The following is an 8170-nucleotide window of genomic DNA, read 5'->3' as shown; positions in this document are numbered from 1 at the left end:
TCTCTACATTACTCAGGGTTTGTCAAGACACGCTCTTAATCTCCATGACCTATTTCACTCCTCCTCCAACCCAGCTCCCCTCTGGTAACCATCAATTCTCTATAGTTAAGAGTCTATTTTTTTGGCTTGTCTCTATTTTTTCTTTGTTTCTTAAACACATATGAATAGAACACATAGTATCTATCTTTCTCTGACTGACTTATTTTTGGGTAGCATTATACTCTCTAGATCCATCCATGTTGTTGCAAATGCCAAGATTTTATTCTTTTTTGTGGCTGAAAAATATTCTATTCTATCACATCTTCTTTATCCATTCATCTATTGATGGACACTTGGGCTACTTCCATAATTTGGGTATGAAACATGCTGCAATAAACAAAGAGATGCATATCTCCTTTTGAATTAGTGTTTTCATATTCTTTGGTTAAGTATCTAGTAGTGTAATTAATGGATCATATGGTAGTTTTATTTTTAATTTTTTGAGGACCCTCCATACTGTTTTCCATAGTGACTGCACCAATTTGCATTCCCAATTGTGTACGAGGGTTCCTTTTTCTCCACATCCTTGTCAGCACTTGTGTCTTGTGTTTTTGATTTTAGCCATTCTGACAGGTATGAGGTGATATCTCATTGTGGCTTTGATTTGCATTTCCCTGATGAAGAGTAATGTTGAGCATCTTTCCATGTGTCTGTTGGTCATTTATACGTCTTCTTTGGAGAAATGTCTGTTCATGTTTTCTGCCTATTTCTGAATTGGATTATTTTTGTTTTTTTTGGTGTTGAGTGGTATACTATTAGGAATTTCTTTCGTCTTAGAAGCAGGTGAAAAATTTACTGATACTTCAGGGAACCATGAACCAAAAAGTTTGGGAACCTCTAAACAAAGGTTAAGAAACATTTGAAAGATCAGAATTGACAAAGGAGTTAGAAAAAAAAATCCTAAACATTCCATCTTTCTGTTTGTTGCCTATTGCCTATAGACTTTCTCATTCTTTTCTCAGCTATGTAACCAAAGGCAGACATCCATGTACAGGAGGCAGGCTCCAACTTCTCTGCCTGTTACCAGTTTATTGCTACTTTACTGGTTAAGAATACTTCCTATGCATATCTTTTTTTAAAAATATTTTATTTATTTATTCATGAGAGACACAGAGAGAGGGTGAGGCAGAGACACAGGCAGAGGGAGAAGCAGGCTTCCTGCAAGGAGCCTGATATGGAACTCGATCCTGGATCCCAGTGTCACGCTGTGAGGCAGATGTTCAACCGCTGAACCACCCAGGCATCCCTCTATGCGTATCTGTATCTATTTCTATAGGTATATGATATTTATCTGTGAATATGTATATAGAGAGAAGTTGTTTAGAAGTTTTTTCTTAGAGATGTTTCCTTAAAAATTACTTCTAAAAAGTTAAAGACACAGGTTTCATTTTACAGAATGTGCTGGCATGGAAGCTCTGGCATTCTCATATTCTAGTAGAGGCCATAATGGAGAGAGGTGTTGATATGGAATCAATCTCATTCTAGGTGACCTTGGTCAACTTTATAAGCTCTTTGATGACTTATTATCCATTTATAAAACAAATAAAATAATGCAGATGCTGTTGAGGTTTTGTGTTTATAAAATATTCTAAGATGCTCAGATGAAAGGTGTGACTCACAGGAAATGCCAAGTATGAAATAAACCATCCCACAGATTCACAGCTGATCCCTTTCAGTGTGATGGAAACTTGATATTTAAAAACTCCTTTGATAAGAATCCTGTTCTCATCAGCTGTGCCTTTTCTCTGGAATTTGTTCCATTTTCCTTTCTCCTTTACTATACCTTCAAATTGGATGACATTTATAACCTGCAAGGGAGTCATTGAGCAATTACTTAAGGGAGCCCTGCACAAATACAGTTTCTTTTCCACCAGGTAAAGGTCACGTGTGTATGCTTGAATGTGTTTATCCCTTCCTTTACAGTATTTGTCCATCAAGGAAATAGATGTTAGGAAAATGTCTCCTTGTTTCATCTCACCACTACCAACAGTTCTATTTTGGTCTGCAACACTCCCTTATTTTAGAATGTTTCCTAGGCAGTGTATAGTAATTCAAAGAGATCAAAGTGAATCTCTCTATTTAATTCACACAAGCCTTTAGAATAACGTACTTTCATACAACATGCCCGTGCGCAGATGACATTCATCCACTAAGCCATTGTTTGAGGGAACTTTGAATTGGAGTGAGGATCTTATGTATTATCTTTTTCATAAACAACACTTTTCCTGATGAAGGAAATGAAATGATCCTCAATCATTTTAGCACACAAAGATAAACACTACTGAATTGTTGGTTTGCGTTAGTCTAGCCTTTTGTCTATGCACATTTTTTACGTTCTATACATTTTTTTTGTTTTATTCACCTCATTTTGTGTCACAGTTTCTTTTATTAATTTTGATTACCATTTATTCCAATTAAGGCAATCATGCAATATTTAACACCTTTCTTTTTTGCACAAGCTGCTTAAATAGGTCAATTTAAAATTACTTTAGATAGAAGTACATTGAAATTGGGAAATATAAATATAAATTATTTTTGAAATTTCCACCTGAAATGTTATATAATTTAATATTTACTGACTCACTGTGTAATTAATTCTAAAGCCATATCACCAGCTGTCCATTGTTAAACCTTAAAATGGATTTTGGGCAATAAATATTTGACCAGCTGTTTTAATTGGAATAAGTAGTATTAATGTGCTTTCCCACTGGATAACTGTACTAACTCTTACTAAGCAAGCTCTTGAAATCTCACTCAATTCATGAAGCCATCTGGATTTCATGTGGGCCTAGTAGCAATTTCTCTATTCTCAACCACTTAAAAATAGAAGAAGTCCCTCTGGCTTATTAAAGCATAACATCCATTCATTCCATTGGCTACATACAGAATTAATAAACATTAATCAGTTCCAGGTTAGTCCTACTCATGAAATTGGATCATCTTCTGCTCAAAATTGTTTCCGTTTTGAGCCTTTTTTCTTCCCTTCCTGTGGCCAGGTGATCAAAATCTGGCCTGAGGAACATGTCTCTCATGCCCTACTCAGGTCCCCTTTCCAGGCAAGGTTTGTGCTTTGGATCTTCCCTGAATATGGTTCCTTGCCCCATAATCACAGCCTCTGCTGGGTCTCCTGGTGGCTGAGGGATTTGTCAGATGACTGCATTGCTAATCTTACTGCATTTTGCTAAAATGCAAATCATTGGCAGAAGTTTCATAAACGTGCCTCCCAGATTGTGTCTCCATTCAATTAATGGAAGCCTTTCAAGACCTTGATCCTGTAAAGGAACTGTCTGGGATATGAGATCTAGGCAATAAGAAAAATAGTGGTAAGTATTTTGAAGGGTAGTAGGAGGAAGAAAGCTATGATACTAGATTTCCAATATGGCCACTTGGGGTCTGATTCTCACTCAGTCTGATTCTCAGAGGATGACTTTAAGAAAAAATTCGTGGTCATGAGATTTGTTAAGGCAGTACTTCCAGGAAAAGCCAGTAGAGGCCTAGGGGAAATTAGATAGGGAAGGAAAGAAGCTAAGGAAGGGAGCAGTTATAGGTCAAGTCCTAGTCTTGGCATGATCCTACAGGGAGCTATGCAGAGGACATTACATTTCAGAGCTTGTCTTATTTTGAGTCCAAGGAATAGGGCTTTCACTATTTCTCACCAGCTATTGGCCATAGCTGCTCTTTGGGAGAAACAAGCTCCCTGCACCTCCAGCTTTATGCAGGTATGCCCAAAGGGGCCCCAGTAACCAAGGGCAGTTCTGAAGATTACAACTGTGAGCTGTCAAAAGTGCAACATACAGAAGCTGAGGGACTCACAAGGAAGCTCAAGACTTATAAGGAAGACCCAAAATGATGTGGGTGGAGTATCTTCTATATCTGCTATAATGACACAAACTTGAGAGGGAGCGTAGTGGGTGAACAATGTCTATGCAACCAGGTCTTGGGCAGTTGAAGCCTTCTTCCTAGAGGCAATTTCAACTTTAGATCAAGATATAGAGTAATAAAAACACCTCAGAAGTCTTCCTTGTACCTTTTCCCAATCAATAGATACTTTGAAAAGGTAACCAGTGCACTGATTATAGTTAGTCCTGCTTGCTTTTTTTACTCTTTTATAAATGAATCTTACAGTATATACTCTTCCGTGCCTGGCTTTTTTTATTCAACTTATTGTGAGATTCATCCATGTCATAGCATCTAGAGGTAGTTCGTTCTTTTTCATTGCTTTGGAGTATTCCATTTGTATGGCTGTTTCATAATTTATTTTACTGTTGCTAGACATTTAGGTTGTTTCCATGTCATATACTTTGTATGTAAAATCCTACTCATAGAACATAGAGAATAAACTAAGAATAAGATAAAAGGAAATCACAGTGGCCAATGTGAACTTTCATAGTTGTTTGTCAACACTTGTTGTAGGACTTAAAGTCCCCCAAGTGATAAGCCAGACTAATTTGCCAACATCTGGAGAAAGGGGTGAGACCCCATGGACTCAGGCATGACCATTGCACCCAGCTATGTGGACCTCCTGAGAAGCAGCCGCCTAGCAGCAGCTCAAAGATGGATCAATCACCCATGCTATGTGTGTGGAGATGTTGTTCCAGCCAGACCGCTGGGGCTCTATCAGTCCAGAAGGCAACCTGACTGCAACTGAGGCCAATGCCTGTCACAGGACCATATCTGTGCCGTGCTGCTGGCATTTTGATGCCTCCTTCCCACATCCTCTTCCAAGGGCTTCACTAATTCCCATTTTTAACTTTCCTGTGTGACTAACTTGTGTGATAAGGTTGTGCAATAAACACAGTGTTTCATGAAATTAATAATGGTGTAGTTATTTGAAACATGTCTCAATTTCACGACTCTTACCTGGTATTGCATTTACCCTGCTTCATTCCAATTTGGGGCTATTATAAGTGATGCTGATATAAATTTCCTGGGAGTGTATTTTGAGGCTCAAATATTTGCATTTCTGGGAGGTATGCGGATAAGTACCTGAGAGTAGAGTTGACTACATAGATCGTGCACATATTAAGCCTTAGTAGATACTGCCATTGTGCCATTTTAATTCCCACTAGCAGTGTGTAAGAAATTTCATTTGCTTGGCATCCTCAGCAAGACTCAGTCATCTCAGTCTGTAACTTCTAACCATTCTGGGTGTGTGGATCGTTTTCTAAACTGTGATTGAATCAAAAATTCAACTTAAAATTCTCGTAGAAACTTCTTGAATATAGCAAACTCATTTTGAGAAATGCTGATATTGCTGAATAAGTTCTCTCCTCATGCATAAAATGGGTGCTAAATATTTATTTATTCAACTGGCATTCTTTTTCATTCTTAAGTCATTTAGGTATGAATCAACAAGATCTCACTAATATTGTATATTATAGCAATCAAGGGTTATGTCTGTTTACATTTGCTCTATATAGAAAAAAGTATAATGTTATCAACTATGGAACACATATCTTTTACAAAAAAAAAAAAAGAAAAAGAAATCTTATGTTGACTGGTCTTCACCCTAGAAATTTCTAGTTCCAATTTAAGACTGAAGCATCCTGGTAGAAGTATGTGCAAATATTCTGACATCTGTGTGAATGTAAAGAATCAGAAACAAGTCAGTTTAGCCTCAACTGGGGAAAAAAAGCACAGTTTCAGTGAAGAAGTATAAGACTATAAAAAAAAAAATTTAAGGGTACCTGGGTGGCACAGTCGGTTAAGCTTTCTTCCAACTCTTGGTTTTGGCTTAGGTCATGAACTCAGTATTGTGAGATCAAGCCCTATGTCGGGCTCTGAGCACAGAGCAGAGTCTGCTTGAGATTTTCTCTCTCCCCCTCTACCTCTCCCCTCTGCCTCTCCCCCTGCTCGTACTCTCTCTCTCTCTCTAAAAATAATAAATGCACAAATTTAAAAAAATCTTTTAAAAAAGTTATGATTTTCTATAGACCAAAACTTGATAGTGAGGCAGGAGAGAGGTGGCTGTCTGACCTGAACTAGAATTTGAGGTGTTCGGGAGTGCACAATGCAATACATTCATGAAAGTTATGAACCAAAACATGCTCTAGCTACCTTTTTGTGCCTGTTGGAATTATAGAAATTCTACCTAAATATGTAGAAGTTACAGAAATCTTAACTAGATAATGCATCCATAATACACCCTAAGGAAAAAAAGATAAACTCACCACACCAGAAATTTTGAGCAATTCTTTGATGAGAAAGAGAAGATAGGATCATCTAGCTGGAGAAACCAGAAAAGAGAACTAAAATACAACAAAGGCTGTAGTTAGAGAAGGCTCTACATTATTTTAGCATTTCCTAAAGACACTAGGGGAAATATCATGCTCAGATTTACCAAATCAGAGAAGGAGGGAGCCCCTGAGGCCAATTAACTAATGACTTTATTTGGACAGTCTGGGCCAGCTGGCTGCCCCCTCCCACCCTCCAAAAGCAGTTGGTAGCAGCAGTGTTTGCCTCAGGATAAAGCCTAGAGGACTGTTTCATATACAAAGTGAGTTCCTTCCTTAGGAGAGTCCCTTGTATGAAGGATGAGGTCAGAGATGAAGGAAAGTAGAACCTGAGTTAACTTGGAGCTTCCAAATCCACAGCAAAGGTGGGGAAGGAAGGAGAACCACTTCTTCCCTTTGTCCACAGGAAAAAATTGGGGATGGGACACTCTGAAATGGGAGTTCTGACACAGGATACTCCCAGGGCAGTGTGCCAGATGAGGTGTCACAACCAGAAGGGTTGAGGAGCCCTCACGCCCTAAATAAAAGGTACTTTTTTACCTTGCAAATTTTCCCAGCCCAACCCTCCTCCCAAACATCCCAGGTAGTCTTCTATATTCAGAATTTAATGTCACTTACTGCAAAAGAAGGTCTCATTTGATCTGATTAAATACATTCCAACAATCCTGTTATGATAAAGACACTCAACCACAAATATAAATAGCAACCCCAAACTACAAACAAATTGAAGAAACTTAACTATGCAAGTGAGTCATTCAAAATATTGAAGGGATCCAAAATGTTTGAGTAGCATGAATAAAAACACTACCCACATTTTGACACACCCTAATGCAGTTTTAGAATGCTAAACATAAAGATAAAATCCTAAAAGTTTCTCAAGAGAAAAAGTCAGATTGCCTATGAAAGAGTTCTCTTCTAATTAAAATCAGCAATACTGGAAATAAGTCAACAACAGAGAAATATCATCAAAATTCTGAAAAAGAAATCAACCTGGAGTTCTTCACCCAGCCAAAGCCACTCATGTGGGAAGGCAAAATAAAGATTTGCATTTTTAGATATGCAAAGACTTAGAGAATTTACTACCTATGAATCATTTCTAAAAAAATCCTGAAGAACACAGTTCAGCAAAACAGAGAATGAATCCAAGATGAAGAAGTGAGATATAAGACCAATGTGGGCAAATAAATCAATAAAATGAAATAGCCAAAATATACCGCAAAGAAAAAAAAAAAACCACCCTGAAGTTAAAAGAAAAGATCCTTTCACTATCTCAGGTTGAGTGAAGACTGGGCAAAGGGACATGCTAAGCCTCTTGTTTATTTCAGGGTGGATGTTGACAATGAATGTTATTTATCTATTATATTAATTATTAGTATAATTAATTTTAATAGAGCAGAGAGCAATGTATAAACCAAGCCTTGTGAAAGCCCAGAGGATTCTGGGAAGACATTTTAGAAGATGTGGCATTTGAATACAGTCCTACAGGAAGAGGTATTTGTCAAATAACAGAGGTGGGATAGAGGGATGTTCTTTTTTTCTTTTTTTCTTTTTTCTTTTTTTTTATAACTGGGGAGTCAGAAGGGGAAGGGACAGATGGAGAGGGAGAGGGATAATCTCAGGCAGACTCTACACTCAGAGTGGAGCCCAACAAGGGGCTTGATCTCACAACCCTGAGATTATGACTTGAGCCAAAATTGAGAGTCAAATTAATTGACTGAGCCACCCAGGAGCCTCTGGGGTAGAAGTAGATTCTGAACAAAGTGTCCACATGTACAAAGGGTGCAGCATTGTACAAGTGCTTGGGTTATTCAAGACAGAAAAAGAACTTCAAGCGGTGGCTATAGCATGTGTAGCCTAAGATGTGTCTGGAAAATAAGGTTTTTTAATCTTCTTCTCTT

This window comes from Nyctereutes procyonoides, unplaced genomic scaffold (genome assembly GCF_905146905.1).
Source record: "Nyctereutes procyonoides isolate TBG_1078 unplaced genomic scaffold, NYPRO_anot_genome, whole genome shotgun sequence".
NCBI lineage: Eukaryota > Metazoa > Chordata > Mammalia > Carnivora > Canidae > Nyctereutes > Nyctereutes procyonoides.
Note: the sequence above shows the minus strand (reverse complement) of the source record.